This window comes from Strix aluco, chromosome 11 (genome assembly GCF_031877795.1).
Source record: "Strix aluco isolate bStrAlu1 chromosome 11, bStrAlu1.hap1, whole genome shotgun sequence".
Taxonomy (NCBI): domain Eukaryota; kingdom Metazoa; phylum Chordata; class Aves; order Strigiformes; family Strigidae; genus Strix; species Strix aluco.
In genome coordinates this window covers 23,002,055-23,022,899 of record NC_133941.1, presented here as the reverse complement: position 1 = coordinate 23,022,899, position 20,845 = coordinate 23,002,055, and the positions used below count along the sequence as shown (strand labels likewise).

Below are 20,845 nucleotides of genomic sequence, written 5' to 3'. Positions count from 1 at the left end.
GTTGGATGTTGTAAATTGTTTTTTGTGTGCGCTTTCTCATTAATCATTCACCTCTGAACTATGACACCCACACTTCTCCAAATGGAAAGTTTGCTTACTCACTCCCTTTTTCACCACCAAAAATCAAATGTTAATACATACTCCCCTGTTCTGGCTAGCCATAACATTTGTTGCTTTTATTTTTTTCTTCTTGTGCCACAGTAAGTTGGATTCTTATCTGAAGGCTGATTCCCACCAGGCCCCACAATAACACCTTTTCCTTTCTGGGTTTGTGGCAGAGACATGCTCTCTTGGAGGCACCCAGAAAAGGGCTGCACATATTTAGACTAACGCCCGTTCACTCTTGCTGGGGTATGATTCTTTTTGTCTCCAGCAGAAAAAGAAATACAATCAAGATGTACCTATTTCTGTGTAGGACGTTAAGATATTATAAATTAGAAAATATTGTTTATAGTATGTATTTACCATTTGGGCATTCTGTGATTCTTATTCTTGATGTTGCCACTGTTCCATGGAGCTGCAGTCGCGGGCACCCAACAGCCGACAGGCCATCTGCACGTGGGTGATCCTCACCCCAGAGGAGGTACAGCCCTACTGCAGAAACATTTAGTTAACACAATGAGTTTCTAACAGTGTTTGAACAAAGCATATGGGGCATAACATCGTTGTTCAGTCTTATCTTTTTGTGTAGGAAGGTAATGACTTCCTCATAAACTAGGCCCAAGATACCCAAGAGAATGACCTGTGCTGGATTTTGGACATTCTCTGAGCTCTGGTTTTCTGCCAGCGGACTTTTCAAGGCAAATGGATTAGGAAACCTTACAGCGTGGTAGAAGAAACAGCTGAGCAAATAATGGCATTTTTGGTTTATTAGTCACTCTGAAAAAAACTTTTCTGAAGAAAATGTGGGGCTCACATTACCTTTTTACAACATTGCAATATTTAAAACAAAGTGACATTTCAAAAAAAGGCAGTCTGTCCTGAAATTGTATTTTAAATACGTAAGTGAAATATTTTGATTTAAAACAATAAAAATCAGACTCAAACACATAATAAACTTTTTAATTTATATACATTTACAAAATGTACTGGAATAGCTGAATTCATACTTTTGGCTGAAAGATATTTCCTTTAAAAGTTCTGTTGAGTTCTAATCTTCTCTTTACAAATTTGAAAAGCAGGGCAACAAGCATAAATCAGCAGCAAATATCAGAAGATGACCTAAGTCTCTTAGAATAAAAGCACATATTCATAATAAGCAGAAAATAGTTACAGACCATACAGAACCCAGCCTTCTCTAAATTTCTTGGAATCCTTTAAAATTAGGCCCCAAATACACCATAAAAGTGAGAAAATAGATTAATTACAACCCAGCTCATGTAGTGTACTGATGTTATTTCTCAACTGATAGCTCTGTTTTCCCAAGACAAAGGAAATGTTTTCTCCTTATGCCATTTTGATTCTGTTGAGACAAAGTGCAACTTGGATGGTTTTGACAATATTATGGATAACACTGGGGTCCTGTGGTAAGGGACTTTATTAATTGCTGCATACTTGAAAGCTCAGGCATATCATTGTTATAATAAATAACCAGCAACCTATTAACTCTCAAGGTTTGGCCTGTTTAACGTGCTCTTCATCATCCAGGAGATCATTCATCTCATGTTGAAAATCATAAAAAGCACCTCTGGGAGGACAGACTGCCTTCCAAAGAGAAATACTTTATTATAATGGGGCTCGAGTTTGAAATTGATTCAGATAATGGCCCTGTCCTTCCGAGGAACTCTTTCCAGGCTGTTCATGTGACTGGTGTCTTTAAAGTTCAGGGATCTACTTATGTGGATCCATTTGAAGATGGGTCCCAGAGTCTGAATTGCCAGCAAAACCAACTTTTAGCAAACAGAAGAACGAGTTTGACTAATGTCCCATATGAAAGAGACTGGCCAGTTGGGCCTGCCAGTAACTGTGCCAGTTTATTAAATCTGTTCAAGTAATTTGTTGCACATTCATTCTTTACGAGAATGAAGGAATTTGGTAAAAGTCCTTCATCAGCTTCTCAATCTGCCATAGAACAGAAAATTACTTCTTAGCTCTGATGTTCCATGATGGTGAAATTACTAAACATGATGAATGGTGAAACACGATAAGGATTTTTCCATATCAAGAAACAGTGAAGTTAGAGACCAAAGTCAGTGGTAGCAAATTCATGATACTATGAAAGTTGGGACTGTGGATCCAGGCATCCATAATCTGTATCAGTGATGTAACCTTTGGGTCACCTGCCTCACAGGTGAAGCAGTATGATGACAAATTAAGAGTTGATGCAATTTACAATATGGTTTTAACTTACCAGAAACTTTGCAGTTACTGCCTGGAGCTGGAATAATGCAAGAGTTGGAATAATCCCCGTAGGTCTGATCGGGTCTGACATGTGCAGCCATCCTCCTCCTCTGTATGGAGGCAGCTTAACTACCTCCGAAGTCTCACCCTCATCTCTTGTCACGACAGCCTGTCTGTAGGAAAAAAAGCAGTGTGCAAATCAGCTCATTTTGTTTCAGCTGTGAGATGCAAAATATCCTTCCTTAAAGGGTGAGACACCCTCAGGACTGAAATAAGAGCCATGTCACAGTTTGCTTTCAAACTGCTTTGAGTTGAGCGTTTTGAAACAGGTAACATGAAGAAATGTGCTACACATAAAATCAGGGATAAAACACTTTTAAAGAAACATACAGAAAAGGAATTTTTTATTTACATTTGGATGGACTTTTCCTGTAAACAATTTTAGGAGCAACTCATTACATGAATTTCTGTAGAAATTTTAATTAGTGTTTTTCAATCAGAAAATGTTTTGAGAGCCTGCGCTACTTTAATCTCTTTGATCCTGAGGGCTTTGATCTGCCATGTGGTGACATGACTGAGATCAGGCATTTACTTCTGCAGTGTGTAGAAAATGTGAAATTATTGATTCCTGTAACCCAGCAGAGCAGAGAAAGGTCTGTGCTTTTCATAGCTCAGAAACTGATACAGTTTTCTTTCCTTGCTGTTGCTCAAAGCAGCTGGAAATGCAAGGCCTGAATATTCCTTAAAGATATCATTATTCTCCTCACAGTCTTATCTTCACTATTATTAGCCTAAATCCTTCTCCCTTGCTGAATTACATCTGGCTGAAATCCTCAGTTTTTAAAACAATGGAGCACGATAGGACTAACCACCACTTTGTGCCTTCAGCTTCATGCGATTTTCAAAATGAGAGATGTAGGCTATCGCAACAGAATTCAGCTTATACACATGCCAGCAAGGGTTTATCCAAAACAGACTTTAAATAGCCTTTCCAAATTCTCCAGAGGGACTCAGCTTAATGCCTTGAGGTGATGACCAGTGAAGGAAGCCATAAGACTTGATTTACTCTCATACACTGTAAACATCTGCAAGTCAATATTAAAATGGAAAAAAATGTATTTGGTACAATGAGGTGCTTTCTGAAGCAAGAAAAGTTTTCAAACAAGTGATTCGTTTTCAGGTCCCTTCAGAGGTACAGCTAGCTACTTCACAGGGTGAATGGGAGCACAGGAGAGAATAACACATTCTCCATTACCTCAGATCTGTCTCCAAATTAATTTGTATCCGTTCTCCCGGAGCGTATTTATAAATGTATGTATGGTATATAATTTTGTGATTTCATTGCCAATTACAGAGACAACCTGAAGTCTAGTAGTCTGTAATCTTATCTATGAGTAATCTATCAAAATAAACACTTGTGTGTAACATGTACAGTTTTCATAATATTCAGTCCTAAGAGCAACCAGATACACAAAACCTGTTTTAATCTAATAATTAGCATGTTCAGCTGAGCATGTTTAGTTGATATTTGTTCTGTTCTGATTTTTGTGTGCTTTGATAATATGAGTGATATTTAGTCTGTTTATAATGTGCAAGAAAGCAGCAAAGTAAAATGCAAATTTCTGTCCTGCATTTTCCAAGTACATTCAATAGAAATACATTCAGACATCTGGTATTTAGCTGGTGTAAAAATTGTAATAAACATTAGCAAAACGTTTAAAAGTATACTATTCCTTATACTACAAGGAAAACATTAAATCTCAGATTTTAGGACATAGTTTTGTTTCTGATAGCCTCATGCACCATTCCCATTAACAAGGTAACGATTGCTACAATTTTCAACACATCAATTTCCTAGTAACTAGAACTTAACCAGCTTGGAGGGGTGGGGAAGAAAATGCAGTTTTACAGAGTATTTCTAAAGATATCAATAAGTAGGAAGGAGAATTCCCACTGGAATAAAGTTTAGGAAGGGACTAAAATGTCCAACAGTCTCATGAGAAAAGATTAATCAGAATCATTGATATGTCCTTTATATACACATTACACATTTCTTGGCATTACGACATTCTTTAGAAAAGGTACTGTACTGTAAGGACATTCAAGCTTATGCTGGAAAACAAATACACATAAAAGTTCAAGTTCCCTTGAAAGATAAGTTAATATAGAAATCTGGTTTAAATATATAGGACAGTTATATTTGACTATTACTTTGTTACAGGTTAAAGCCAAGCACATAAAACGTATCCAGGAGCATGAATTTTCTGCTACCAGCAGCACAATTAGCATTTGCAAGGGCTGGGAACACTTCTACTGTCCCAAGAGAAGTCAGGGGTTCAGCGAAGGAAGTGAGGTGTGGCTTGTGGGAAGAATCATCATGCCACAAAACATACCTGAATCATTTCTAAATCCATGATGCCTTTTCCATATTTTCATATTTCTGTACTAGTTTCGGATTCATAAATTGCAATATAACAATGCCTCAAGAGACATCCTGAAGGAATTTCCATATCAGTATTCACCTGAGCACGGTCAAGAAAAGCTAAGGAACTACAACAATGTGAACCATTGCTAAACAACCTGGCTTTATTCCAGGCTTTGTAGGTTTGATAAGCTCAGAACTATTCAGAGCTCTCCTTCAGAGTCAAAGGCCTTCAGATGAAATTCCTTGCCCGCACCATGAGATGTTTACACGTTTAAATAGGGAAGTCTTGTGATAACTAGACTGGACGGTTTATTTGTTCTCAAATATCATGGCACAACTTAAGAGGTGAATTATCAGATAACTGGCACTCAAACTACATTTGGCATCATGAATATCAACTTTTTGAATTGCTTGTTTTGGCAAGCAGGCAGCTAGTACAATCCAGCTCCTTATGTCTGGCATTACTAAGCAGATGTTTCAGTTGCTGAATGATGATGATGTAGTGATCACAAGAAGACCGACACAGCAAAACGTAGTTGAATAAGGCCATGTAGCTTCTGAGATAATCGCCCTACACCACTGCATTTGGCCAAACTGTGGTTATTGAAGGAAAGAACTAAACTATTACATGAAGCATTTCAAAAGAAAAGTGGCATACATAGGGGGATGCTAGGGATATTCAGTGTTTATTTTTAAAGGGTGAAGAACACTACTTCAAGTCATGGTGATCAATTTCCCTAAGGAACTTCCCAGTGGTATTTTTAAATCCATTTTTCAGTCACTTCAAGCAACATTTTTAAAAAATGGACTAAATTACTACTCATCCAGAATTGGATATACTGCTCACAGAAATTAGAGGAAGTAGACAGGAATCTGCAACAGTGCTTACTCTGCTTTGTACCCAGGAAACTCTAAAGGAAGCCAGAAATCTATGAAGTGAGGATAAACCCTACCAGCAAGAGAAAAAAGTGCCAAAGGGGAGCCTGCATTGGCTCTGTGTAACTACAGCATGACTCTGGGATGCTCCAGTGGGTGGCCAGAGGAGCTGTCAGCCAGAATACACCCAAGAGCTCATTGTGACAAATACTGGCACATCACACTCTCACATCTGGGATGTGATCTGTTTCCTTTGAATGAAATAACATTTCTTGTATTGCAATAAAAACTCCTACTGGTGAAGAACCATAAGAGAGACACATGCATATATTCATATAAAAAGGTAGTAGAAGTAATATGGGAACAAAGATACTCTCAGTGCACCTTGATGCAATCCCAGTTTAAGAAATACTTGCTTTTTAGAAAGTATCAAAGCCAGGCATCCTTCATAATGTCCACACCGGAGAAGAGAATTTCAGAAAAAATGACCCCTTCTGTTTTCCTCACCATCTTCCATATGACTAACACTTATAATCAGTGCAAAACAAAAATATGTTTTTCAACTATCTCAGCAAAATGTCTCTTAATGTGTAAGGAGCAGCTCATTTCTTATTTTTATTCCACAGGAAGTTATTTTGACAAAGACGTGCTGATCACACAATGTGATAGTAATAAACCTCCCTCATTTCTAAGGCTAATAGTCTGCTCATCAGTTGAAGTGTGTCAATGACCAGCAATTAGCACCCTTCTCATTTAGCTAGTGTGATTACACCAATTCTTGTATTAGTACTGCATTAATTGCAGCTTATATCGTCTTGATTGGGGTGTGGGGTGATCTAAGGCAGAAGCAGGGGGTGGAGACTTCTTACTTCCCTCAGTGCCAGAAAAGCTGGAAAAAAAATCACCAAAACAACAGGTAAGGCAATTCATCTCTCTGCCTATTGACCTGCTGCGTGTTGCAGGCTTACATTTCTTCTTCCCACCTAGTCCCTTCTCTCTAATCAGTGAAGCTCATGATAGTATTTGCTGCTTTCCCAAGCTTAACTAGTTTTTTTTTTCTCATGAAATAAGGGATTAGCTTCAAGGTGAGTAAGTTCTATTGGGTCAGCCTGGTCTTTTCTAGTGCTTCAGGTAAAATTATTTACCTTTGTGAAATCCACACATCCTTAGGTTATATGGCTGCTATGACAAACTCTCCTATCTGGGACTCAGCAGAGCCCCCAGGAGTCTGCAACTTCACATCTATGTAAAAAATTGTTATGGCTGAGTATGGTGAACCAGAATATGCAATGAAATTTAGTCTTTCTGGGCTCTCCGCATTTGAGAGCAGTATCAACCTTGCCTCTGAAACTGAGTTCTTAATTATTAGGACCAAAGCTTTTCATCAAATGCTCACTAATAATGTGCTGTTTAAGGGGTGCCTGAGGTTGGCACTCTGTGGTTGGCATTACAGAATTGTTTATAGATGAAATTAATGAAAGTAAAATCTAATCATATCAATGTCAGAAATGCTTGAGTGTGCCCCTAAACCAGGGCATGTGCATCTGTGGCTCAGTTGTCCACAAGTGTTATTAATACCACTACTCCTATAATTATGACTAATACAACTTTTCTAGCTTGCAGAAACATTGAGGAGATCTGTTCTCTAGCGGAGGCTCTTGGATGGGTGGAAGTGATGGAAAAGGAAATGAATTATTCTCTTCCAGAGCACGGTTTGAATCATGTGCAGTAGATAAGGTTTCAGGGCACATGCTTGAATAATGAGGAGAAAACAAAATAGCTAAGTATCATCCTTTCTGTGCCCTTGCGTAGAGCAGAGGTTCTTCTGAAAGGTCCCTGTCCATATACCAGCACTGTTTGAACAGGTAAAGATTACAAAATCTTACGTGTGGAAAAAAGAGGCATATTAAGTTTGCCCAAGTAATCTTATTCTGGTATTTCCTAACTTTTCAGTGTTCTTTTTATTTTTTAATAATTTTTAGCATATTTTTCTATTTTTATCTGAACTTGTCTGTATGTTTTGTAACAGCCTGTCTTCTGGCAAGCTATTATTGGTTTATTTGAATATTTGCATGACTAAGCAATGGCATTTGGTGAAAAAGAAAACAAACTAAATAGTGGGCTTTTTCCCTGAATGGATTACCTCCTTATAAAACCCAATATTTCCCTTTCCACAGCGCAAAACTAACCCAAATTGGAAGCCACCTTCCTTATAAGCCCAGCTGGACAGTTGCAGTAGGTTTCATTCATTTAAATTGTCAAGACAACTAAGCCTTTGGGGAGGCACCTTCTTCATACTTTCAAATGTGTTTAAATTGAACGCCAGAGGCGTGAGATCAGTCATGACAGATTACTTTTATTCCACTATAAATGCTCCATTTATTTGGTCTGATGCCAGTGCCCTACCGAGAAGACCACAAAACCTCATAGCATGTTTTGGACTCGAGGTGAGCTGGCATATATGTCAGGCTACAGATAATTAGAAACAAACTCCCTAGTAAATACCTAGCTCCAGAAACAGAAGATTGTGAGTTACTCTGGATGGGTTTGAAATTATCTACACATAATGCTTATACAGATTGATGCTGTCTCCTGGCAGTGCAATACGCTTTAGATTTCGCTATGCTTCATCTTTCCCTCTCCCTGGAGTACTTGTACTGAGCTGGTTGACTAGCAGTCATGTAGTCAAGGATAGGTCCTGTTCACTCCATTCTAATTTTGGCAATACACACACTAATTTGACCTCTCTAAAGAATGTTCCTCCTCCCTGGTGTCTGCCTTGGAACATTGAGCAGTTTACCCACTTTGTTAAGTATTAGACAATCACATTTGTCTGCCCTTTCTACAAACCAGGATGCAAGGAATAGCTGAGAGAAAGGGAAGGAGGAAAAGGGGTGAAGGACAGTTCCATGTAAACACAAAACTTTGGGCACTTTCTGTTTTTCGGTATCAGATATATCAGCTGTTGGTTTATCAATCAAAAAGTAAATCCTTACACTTTACAGAATGCTAGATTTCAGCAGTTTGCAAAGTATATCTGTTTATTTCAACTGCATTACAATGCCAAATATGTAATACCCATTCGTAATACCATAGCTAAAATGTAATTAACTTTATTCATTCATTATCAGTTTAGGCTAGTGTGCTAGGGATTTGCTCAGTTATCAGCCAAAAAGGCAACACAGACGGAGACTAAATGTCCACCTGCAGCAAAATGCAAACACATAATGTAAGTACATAATCGGATATAATCGATAGCCAGGTATACATTCAGGTCACCAGCCTGAACTAGAAGTCCTTGCTTGCAGGGCAGATAAGCTCTGGTTTGGGAATGATGTGTTATCTCCAATTGCCTCCAATGTGTTAAAAGACAGACTTTTAAAAAATTTTTCATTTAGGTAGAGGAAACACTAAAAACCATCTATTTTTCTGCTTGTCAATTCATTACAGCCTCCTCTGAAAGAAAAGTAGATTTATCTCGTGCAGAAGATATCTTGCTTGACCTTCTAAGGCATCAAAGTTTTTCAGTAACTTTGGTCTCTACCACACCCACCCAGTGCCAGTGGACAGGAATGTAGTCTATAGCAGGATTCAGGACAATAAAATGCTAACATTTTGCTATTGCAAAATGCAAGCAAATGTGAACTCCAGGCCATATATCCACTTCAGATACACTCATCTCACAAATCTGGATCAATTTATAGCAAAAGATGCAATTTCAATATAACAATTCAGAGGGCATGCAGTGTATAAGGATAACAACATGCATAAATCTGCTGAGGGGCAGGGCACCTGTAATTATAATGATGCAGTTTTAAAAGAATTTGGAAAAATCAATAAAATATTTAGATCCTTTACTGATAGTTTTTGCAATGAAGGAGTATCTTGTGCTCTACTGAATTGTTTTTATTTATGTCCTTTACAAGAAGATCTAGGATTAAGAGCATAGTTAAGTGACTGTGATACCGCTTAGTATTTGAATTCTGAAGCAAATCTTGTTTTTTGCAAATATAGTACTTGCGCACACACACACACAGTCCTGCAATATAATTCACCTGTTTAGTTCAGGCATAAATTGGAAGGAAAAGTCTTTATGGTGCTTTCACCATAATTTTTTGGTGGAATAGAATTACAGTCCCTAAAGCTAAGCAGATGCAAGATCAGATGTGAAAGAAAACTCCACGAAGGTCAAACAGAATGTGTTCTGAACTCACAAAACCAAAGTACATCTTATTACAAAGCTATGGAATAGATAGTGTAGGGTATTTTGGGGGTTTGTTTTAAATTTAAAAATTAAGGCTATTCATTATTTATACAGAAAAATCTCATTTGTCTTCTGCTTTTCACCAAGTGCTTTTCAATTTGAAAGGGTCATTTGATTGTAATTAAGCCAAATGCTAGTGAATAATTCACTACCCTTTTCCTTCACCCTGCCCTATGAATTAGAGCCAAAAGGCTCAAACTGCCAAATAATTGGTAATAATCAAAGGCTGTTGCAGCAGTCAGCTATGAACAAAGAAGATTCTGTTTGTGAAATGAGAACTAATAAGTGAAAAATTAATTTTTCATCAACTTAAATATTTCCAAAAATGTACGCTTTCATAAAACTTGCTATTGGGAATCTCGGTGTAATTTCATTTGATAAACACAGAGCTAAAACTGGCACATCTGTAATTAATTTAGGCTATTGCATAAAAATACGGGGAGAATAATTCACAAGGAGAAACTACATGCTGCAGAGTTGCTTTAAATCTTTTTTCCTCTTTCTATGAATTATGTCAGATACTTATATAAAAGAGCATGGCACTTTGTGGGGCTCAATCTGAAATGCTTAAAGAATTTTACAAATTTTAAGTAAAACTCCATGATTGTGAAATAAGCCAATATTGGGCTATATGGAGATTCTTCTAATTTTATTCATGTGTTTCACACAACTTGTTGCAAATTTCTTACATGAGAAAAGAAAGAAAAAATGTTGGTCCATTGTTACTAAAATGAGCAAAAACTGCATGAAAACCTGTTGATAAACACCCTTCTGTGGTTTCGGTTCTGGGTTACCGCCACAACTACAAAGGACTGGCAATTCCACTGGAGAAAAAGTTAAAAATTGCAATTTCACGCCAGAGCAGAGTTCATCTAACAAAAATATTTAATCTTGTAGGATTACTGTTGCTTACAGTGTAACTAACCTTGACTCTAATCTCAGCATGTGTAATGTGAAGGAACTTGTAAGTTGATCTTTCTGTCTCTTTATCCCCCGATTAGTATGATTGTTATGCACAGAATCTGAGATAGTGAGAACTTACTCAAAAGGAACCAAAACCAACAAGAAAAGCAAATGGGAAAAAAGGAGAATACAAATGTGTCTCCAGGATCCCAAGATGAAACACTTCTAAAGAACATAAAAAACGGTGTCATCAAGATGCCAGCTAGTTAGGAGAAATAAAATGGAAGATTGATGTTGATGTGTGCAGGGTGATCATAAACGAATAAAAGTAGACTGATGACATCTTGTAGAGAGCAGATCTTCTCTTGATAAATCGACAGAAGTACATTCAAGAGAATATCACCAAATGACATTGAGCTTCATAATGAAAAGCAAAGGCGGCAAACTATCTTCACAGATTCCTACACAACCCAGCATATGTTACAACAATGGGCTTCTGGCTTCTTGCATCGGAAACAAAACAGACGAAGGTGGATTTGGGAATTATTAGAGACACAGCCCTCTCCTATCATATCTCATGTGAGATGGGATGACCCTAGCTTATTGTAAAGTTTAAAGTAAAACTGGAACTAATATTTTTCCACTGTATTATGGGTCTTTTCTATGGGTTTTTTTTTTGCATTACAACACCTTATTTAGATTTTGACTGCTTCTGAGCATTGAGAAGAGTTTTTAATTGTGCTGGGTGCTCTTTTTCCCTTAGCACTTTAGCAATAAGTTAGAATAGGGCCATGTGTACAAGCAGTTCAGATTTTTCATTCTAACGTGCTCTGCTCTGCATTTGTCAATGTCTGAATTTCATCAAGCAGAACTGCCAATTTGTCTAGTTCTGTTTCCATGAAGTTCATCCCAGCCTTCTCTTACAAAGGCTTACACTAAATAATTTTGTCATCTGCAAATCCTGCTGACCTCATTTTTTTTGTTCTACCCCTCATTTCTGCCTTTCTGGATAATTAATGAATGTATTAAATACTAACTACAGTACAGATCCTTGGGACATACTAATATTAACCTCCTACTGAATTGAAAACTGACAGCCTAATGAATTAAATTCTCTACATAAAAACAACAGTGTTGACAGTGAAAATCAAGATGATTTGTGATTTATCCCTAATCTGAAGAAAAAAACCCAAAACCAACCACCCAAACCTCTGCAAGTACATGAGCCTGCAATTTCCACTGACTTTTATGGGACTTGTGAAAAAACAGGCTACTTAAGGAAAAAACAAAACCAATTAAAAAAAGAGGAAATATCACCTCTGTATACCTGTTTCACTTGCTGTTTACAGAATCACTGAGCTATTGAACAGTACCTTAAGCATTTTTTCCCCTATGGAATTGTTAAAAGTGCCTTGGCTAGAATATCCTTGTTTAGGTATTTGATCCAGAGAGGACAAGGTATAGAATTTACAGCTAATCAAGCCTAAAGTAAAAGATGACCAAAGTGAACTGAACTGATGACTACTATAGCTATAATCATGTTGGCAGGACATGCTTCCTTGTCAAAGTCATTTAGTTTTTTCTAGATATCAGAAAATTTCTCACATTCCTCTGACACTTTGACACTATCTGTAGCAGACATTTCTGTGAGCAAAAAATATATTTGGAACAAACTTCACCAAGCACACAAAAAAGGGCAGTTTCTTAGTATCCTGCCACTGTTATAAAAACTAATATATTAAAACTGAGATGTGTTATAAACATCATCAGAATGTCTAGAGTTATTCTGAAACTATTATACTTCAGCATGTAAAAAAGTGTGTAATTTATACAACAGCTTTAAAATATGCCAATTAGTGTCTTCCATGTACAGATCCTGTTGTTTGAACTGCGTACCAAAGAAGAGCTAGAAGAATAATTCAAAAATACTAATGAATATTCACATGCTCTTGAAATGAACCTCCTTCATTCATGAACATTTTGAAAGATCATATTTAATTAGCACAAATGTTCACAAAAAGTATACAGGTGTAATAATGCATTTAAATTATCAATATTTTAATAATGTGTATTACTGAGCTGATAGGCCTTTTCACAGGAAGCCATAAAGTTCTTTGGGAAATGTGCCTTGTCTTACTAAATTTTTCAATATATGTTGTAGTCAAAGCAGATTCCTTTACTTCTGTTACAAGAAGATTTTACAAAATGCCTGAAGGCAGATTGGAACACAAGTTCCCAATGTGTGATGCTGAGAAAATTATACCGAAGTTTAAAAAAAAATGGAGAATTCTGCCTTTTAAGTCCTATTGGATGCTATCTGCATCATTAGGTACACACTCACATGTAACCATCTGGATCGCCAACTTCAGAAACTAAAACCCAGTCTCAAAGATAAATTAGGGGCCTAAACCTGAGTGAAGGTCACTGTAACTGGACTAGACTATATTTTCTGTGGTCATGCCAGAGTAGGGCAGCATTCAGTGTGTCCTTATTCTTCTCCATATATCCACCATGGCAATTTAGATGTATGTTATTCAGTGGAACACTGGGCCAGATGGTACAGTCAGATTTACTGTACTCAGATCTGTACAGAAGATTTTCGCATGTGCAGTGGCTGCAGGCAAGATTTTCAGGTGCCCAGCAAGAGCTAATGCTACTCTCCTGTCTGAAGAAAGTCCTAGTCAGCCTCCAAATTTCACCCAAATCACATTTCCAGACATGATACAGGCCCCCTGAGAATCCCAAACATATAGTAGACTCGGAAGGTGATTGGTATGTTAGACAGGGATAGTGAATGTTAAGAATGGAATTTCTAGCATAATCTCAGATTTCTTTCATGGGTTTTAGTTGCACATCTGCAAAATGTGGACAATGGGCAGCTGTGAAATCACAATAAATACCTGTGAAGCACACTGTGCCAGTGGTAAAGTGGCAGTGTGAGATGCAGGACGGAAAGGACAAAAGCGCAAACGAGGCTTGCATGTAACTAGGATGAGTCAGAGTCAACACAGAAAAAAAAATCAAAAAAGGAAAAAGATGTATGCATGTAGAGATGGCCACAAGCAGCAAAATTCAGACCTCAGTTTCAAAGGCCGGGGAGTTTAGCTTGCCGTGCCATACTTTGCTAGCCTGGGCACGATTTTACTCATGCAAGCTGTGTCTGTGTTGCTGGGACTAGACCTTGATTTGCCAAGATTCTGAAAGTATTTTTAAAAAACAAGAGACTTTTAAAGTCTCTGTCCAGAGTCTCACTATCTGCAGTGAATTTGTCTCAGTAACACTGTATTGACCTTTTTCGTTACAAATCTGCAGTTGCAAATTCGTATTTAAGATAACTTTTTTGCTTCATGAATAATACCTTTTTTTCAGTGTTGAATATTCCATTCCCCAAGGTAACTTGAGTGGTAGGTGGCCTACCTGGAAAAGTGACCCTGAAAGGAACTAAGGAGACAAACCAGAAAGTTCACTTCAGTGCAATGTGTACATTATATGTTAAATTCTGTTTTATATTGCAGTACCTCCTGCTTTTCTACTAACATTCTATTGCAGTGAGTGAAATCTCCCTCGGAAGAACTCATTATACACATAACAGAATTTGTATTAGGTTTCTTCAAGGTCAGCAAGAGGGCTGAATTTGTTGTACTTATGTATATATTACAATGGAAAAGAGAAATTATTCTGAATAAAAAATTGTAATTTTACCATTGAAATGCATACTATATACTGCCAGTATATATGGAGAAGCACAGAAGAAGTCTGCCAGTCTTGCCGTGTAGGTACAGAAGCCCTCTAGACCACAGCCTATGCAAAGGTAAGTGAGGGCAGAAGGCTACTGCAGGAGGGAAAGGGAGAAATAGAAGAGATGATAGAATTTTATAAATTATCCCATGTTGGTGTTTAAAGCATAGAAAATAACAAACCGATTCAGAACAGTGTTAACGTTTAAAAAGACTCAGAATTATTGGACTTGATTGCCCACTTAACATTTCTAAGGTGTACATACCACAGTTTGCAACCAAGTAACCTTGAAAAGATCACAATTCGCTTTCCTTAGTACTATTAACTAAGTCATTAAACAGATTCACATGCCTATTTATAAATTGTATTAATTATTTTCAACATTTAAGACTACTGTGTTCTCCTAAATTTCCCTGATGTATTTAAAGCAGAAACAAAGGTTGGGATTTTTGTTTGTTACTTGTCTCGTCTTGTGAATTCTCATCACTCATGCATTCATTCAGTTGTTCAGTGAATAGCTCATTAATATGATTTCTATCTGTGTATAAAGGCACATGGCAAAAGCACTGTTATGTAAGTTTGAAAAGACAGCTATAAATAACGTACTTTAATAACCATAAATTTACATTAGAAAGGTAGATAAACTCTGAAGTGAAAAACATTTATTTTTATCTGATGTTACTGTTTCATAATCTCAGTGTTATCAAACTCATCCTGAATAATTTAGTAAGGTCTTGGGGTTTTATACCATCTGGGAAAGTCTTGCATATCAAATGGATTTATACGATAGGAGCAGAGATTTAAAAAGAGCTACATTTCTCTTGCTCAACTGGTACACATTCAAAAACTTCCAGTGACATCTCTGGCAGATTAGACTATGCAAAGAATGGGTGGTTTGGCCCTTACTTAATTTATTTCTACATACAAGTGATCCTTTCTGAATAATCTGAAGGAAATCAACCTGGATGGAATTTAAAATTTTCCTTCTTTATTACCATTAACTGGCTGACTTAATTTTGGAAATTTACTGAATTTATGCCTTCCTTTGGCCAAACATCTCCTCTTGGAAGGAAAGTACTGGCAGGCATAACCAAAGTGTTCAGTTTTATGGTTGCCATCAACCCATCATTATCTCTGCAGAGAACGGCTGTAAGGCTGAGAGGATGTTCTCATAAAATCTTCAACAGGCATATGGAGATACAGAAAGTCTAATACAGTAAATTGAACATGATAACTCTACTAGTAGAGAAGGTGATAAAGAGATAATTGAAAAAGGAATGTTGTTTTATGTACTCTATAAGTCTACGATACCTATTTTAAAGTAATGAAGTGTAGTGCCCCTTCTTACAATTCAATCTCTGTATGTAGACAGGAGCAGCTGAACAGAGACGTAACGCAGAGGCAGGAACCTATCCCATGCACTTCTGGCGGCAGGATCAATGCCTAATTAATGAGTTTTGCCAGTCAAGCTTAACAGCTGTGTACATTTGTACATATGTAAGATCTTCCAGCTAATTTTTAAATAATGGATGGTTATAACCGCATGCTCAAATACAATGATCTCTGAACTACTAATTCCCATAAGCCTTTTACTGGTTCTTCTGTTGACTGTTTTTTAAGTACCTTTTCATGTATTGGACTACTTGAAATACTTCTTTGACTGATGTTTCTTTGGTGGAGATATTTCGTAAGGCTCTGGAGCTATGAGGATGGAACCAGACAGCAAACTAAGCAGGAAAAAAGCACAGCAATGAAAGCTAAAAAGCTGGTCAGCCAGGAAATACATGTAAAGCACTGTACTTTGAGGTCAGTGATGGGTAAAACAGACACAAAGGGGGGGCTGAAGTGTTATAAGATGCAGCCTGATAAGGAGGAAAGACACTGACCATCTTTCCCAGCGATTTTTACAGGATACTCTTTTATTCTTCAGCTTGAACACACAGTATCAGACAAAAAAAGGCCCATCACTGTTATCCTCACCTTAAGTTACTATTCCCAGACCACTTTCTTTCTCCAAGTCTATTAACCTGCCCTTTTCATCTCCTACTCGGCCTGGTGTGGGCAACTCCCCATCTCTTCCTAACCAGAGCTTCATCCCTAGAGAAACAGTCTTTTCATTAAATGTGTTGCTACCATTTGTCAGGCACTGTTTAGCTTTTAAATCAAATATTATTTTATTTGAGAGGTTCATGAGTGTGATAGCACAGAATATTTTTCGTCATTCTACTGTGTGAGCCCTGATTCTTCCAGTTTAATGAAACTGTTCTTACAATTAAATTGTACACAATGCATTTAGGTGCTGATATTACAGAGCCAACCCTGTACTGTTGACACGAGTACAGACATACCTGCAAGGCTTACGGTTGGAACTGTTTTGAGTTAGCTTGACCTGGTACACTTTAAAATAATCTTCCATTGCCTTATCATTTTGCTGGAATTTCACCTTCTGAGTTGCAATTATTCAGAGTTGGGTTTCTTTGGGGGTTTGGTTTGTGTGTGGGGTTTGTTTTTTTTTTTTTTTAGAGGAGTGTTTTTAGAGATTTTACATTATTCAGACATTTTAAAATATGAAATGCCTGAAAATAAAGCCAGGTGCTCCTTGGCCAGGTGGTTTTTTATTAACCTTTTTTTTTTTTTCCTGAATGAACTCTAGAACCTGAGGCTTTCTTTATTCAAAATTCATCAGAGACTCAGAAAGCATGTATGCATAACCCTAATATTAGACACATGCTTAGTACTCATATCAGGTTGGTTTAGCCTTCCTGAACACGACTAGCTCTGCAAGCCCTTGTACTGCCAAAAGACGTGAGGCCCACATATTGTATACCCTTGAGACCTGAGGGCTGGGGAAGCATTAGGGCAATTCAAAGGGAAGACAGGCAAACAGGCACCATCATCATCCTGCCATTCATATACTTTCTTTCTTTTTTTGAACAAGGATTTAAAATTTTTTCACTGCAAACAGAAGATCACCTCATCATATACTGATATAGGTTTTTTCTAGCTTTATAAAAATATCTTTCCACCAGAAATTGATTAATTTAAAATATTTAATCCAAGTATATGTCTCCTTGCTTTCTTGGGAGTGTTTTCAGATCTTCAGACCAACCAAACAAGCGAGTTTGTAAAATCTTTCAGTAATTCTCCACCTTTTATTTTCGTATTTCAGTAGAAAAATTATCAGCACCTGGTGGTTTGTTATTTACTGTGTGTGTTTTGATTGCCTTTTAAATCTCTTTAAACCACAAATGGTTCAGCTGCTTGGAGAATAACCATTTATTGTTTGCCTTTATCCCTCTCACAATTAAGCAGCTCATTAAAGTACTCCCTCTATCGTTTTGTAATTGCATTCTTTGTGACTAAGAAATTTTCATTTTTGTTCTTTATCAGACTTACTCAGGTGTACATTGATATGCATGTAAAATTATCGCAGATTCCTAATACATCCATCCTGCTCCAATTCCCTACCATGCCAGCTAACCACTCTAATGACTGGAGGTATTTTTACATTCTTTGCACTGTCATTTTAGTGTGAGAAAGGACGTGCTGGCTCCATACTGCAGTATGGAAAAAGAAAGTAGAGCACTGCAGCAACTATGCGAATCAAGCCATGATTTTAGTAACTTCTCACAGAGCATGCAGCCACACTGTCTGCCTCCTAGCCTACTCCTCTCTATCCAAAATAGGCTCTAATGCTAACGCAGTGCTGCAGTGCATGACTTTCAATTTAAGTAAGCAGAAAATTCGCTTCACAATTTTACTGTGTAACAGAAACTGCAGAGTTGCTCATCAATGTCTCCTGCCTTACTCTACTCTTACAATTGCTTAGTGTGCTTTTTGAGTATGCTCTGAAAGGTATGTCAGACATTTAATTGCTGTACTTAGCTGTCATGTTTCATTAACAAGCTTTAAGGTCCTAGTGCCCTTTGCTGTTCCTTATGAAAATCACTCTAGTCTAAGAAGTATTTGAGAACAACAATAATTTTCCAGTAACACATTGAATAGTCATCACCATACACTGATGATGAAAGAAAGTAAAGACATATTGAGATTGCAAAACCTACTTTTAAAAGCTAGAAAATACTGGGATACAGACATTTTCTCACCTCATTCACAGCACAGGATGCAAAGTACTCACTATCTACTTATCTACTCAATTGTAATTATACTAACTGTAAACACATTGTACTGATTTAGTCATGGGCTATTTTATCACATCCCTCCCTAATATCTCAGTCTTTACTGAACCTATCTTCATAATCTGCCTATGAAGCAAGGTTACAGATTGACTGACAGAAACAGTAAAGAAAAAACCAAACCCCTCCTCTATATTTTGGGGAGCAATTTAAGGTGTAGTGTCTTGATTTGCCAGAGCTTTTAATACCATATATCTTTCTGGGCCCAGGTCCCAGTGACTTAAATTGCAGCTGTAAAGTTCAGCACTTCTCTAAATCAGACCACACAATTTCAAGATGTGCATTCAGAAAATGAGTAATACACAAACAGAAGCTGCAGTGAGACATGAACTGTCCAGCAGCAGATAGTCCTCTGGGATAGAAAATGGAATAGCCTTACTGAGGTACTGATAAATAAAACACTAGCTGAATAAATATTGAAAAAAAATATTCCTAGGTAAATAAAAAGTTTACAAGTTTACTTGCTTAGAATAGATGAGAACTGGTTAACTTCTATACTACCTAAATTAGAACTCGTAAACTGGCAGGTGGTGTCCCTGGACAGCATTTGGTCTTCCTGGACAGAATTTAACTACCTTGATTCCAAGATGATTGTCCCCTTCTTTTGCTGTGCATAGATACCATCCCTCTGTCGTAGGTAAGGAGAGGCTGATCCTCCGCACAGTAACTTCATTCACTAAACAGCTTTGATGAATTCCAGGAGCGTGACCATGTACCATGAACGGTAAAGTGATCCTACCATTAGACATATGTTGAAATGAAGATACATATGAACGCATACTGACAACAAGGACAAATTAAGACTGCAATACCAGTCTGACTTCCAAGTTACAAAATATAATGGTCTTTCAAGAGTACTTTCAGGTGTGTTCAAAGTTTCTAAAAGAGCAAATTATTAAATAGACAGAAATTCCACCCTATAGAATCATGTTTATCCCTACATAGATCACCAGTGCATTTAAGTCTTCAGCAAAAACATCTGTAACTAAGTGAACTGAGTAGTACAATGCCATTCACTACAAAGTCCAATCACCACCAGGAGGTACAATAAACATTTTGCAATGTTTACAAAATATAGGGTAAAAAAAAAAAATCCCTTTGAGACTTGTGATTCCTGAATTCCATTCCAGGCTCTGAACACACTTAACTGATTACAGATCTGTTAGTGATGGTTACAACTTCCCTCCTTTTTCTTCTTCCTACATTGTCCTACTTCCCATGCTGTTCCACCACACTTTTGAGCAATATGCAGGAAAAGGTTGAGCTTATGTTAGGCTGGCTGACAAAATCTAGCTACTTACCGTGCTCCTCAGAGAAGCCCTAAGTGGTTCAGACCAAGACTGCTTGCGGTATTCACCTGGTTTGCAGAGTTCACATACAACCAAGTTCCTTGTCTCGACTTCTTCACCTTTTTCTGCACTTTCATCTGCCTATCATTTTTTTTCCCTAGGACACAAAGAGTACAGGAAAATAAGTCTTCTTACTTGAAAGGTATAAGGATATAGAAAATTGGTGTTTTTATCACAAAAAACTGTTGCTTAGCTTCGCTGTCAAGCATCACTCTGTACCATAACATGCACACTGAAAGGTATAGTATGTAACACCCATATCCTCAATGGATTTTTTTAGGGATTTTTTTTCTAAGCCATAGGATTTAATCCATTTAGTTTTGTTTTGTGTTGTTTTGTTTTGTTTTTTAATCTATAGGTCCCATTTTTAAAAAACACCACCTCACCCCACTGTGCTTTCATCAGGGCTTGTGGCAGGTGCTGTCCGGGACAAGGTGACGGCAGCCTGACACGCCACGGTCTCCACCCCACGTCCCCAGGGGGGTGTAAACAGCCCATGGCTGTTTGTGAAGGACTCGAGGCGAGCTGCTGAGGCGGCGCCGGTGGGTGACAAGCACCATCTAGGCCGCAGCCATCAGGCTTAGCCCTTCAGCTGGCACCGGCCACGCCGCCTGAAGAAAACCCTCCTCCCTCCCCAGCTGTTCAAGCCGTTTCCAACATGATGTACGCCGATAGGAGCCTTTTTAGCCGCCAAGATCTGCGGTAGTTTGACTTGGCGGCCGTCCCTCGCCTCCACCGCTGCGGTCGCTCCCTG

General features: G+C 37.7%; 1 long non-coding RNA gene across 1 annotated transcript; it reads right to left on the bottom strand.

Annotated features, from left to right (window-relative positions):
* Positions 1-477: 477 nt before the first annotated feature.
* Positions 478-20,178, bottom strand: LOC141928455 (uncharacterized). The gene is made up of 3 exons (XR_012624764.1): positions 20,044-20,178; positions 2,351-2,513; positions 478-594 (listed from the first exon to the last, which is right to left on the bottom strand). It is a non-coding gene; the product is annotated as an uncharacterized LOC141928455 (long non-coding RNA).
* Positions 20,179-20,845: the final 667 nt, after the last annotated feature.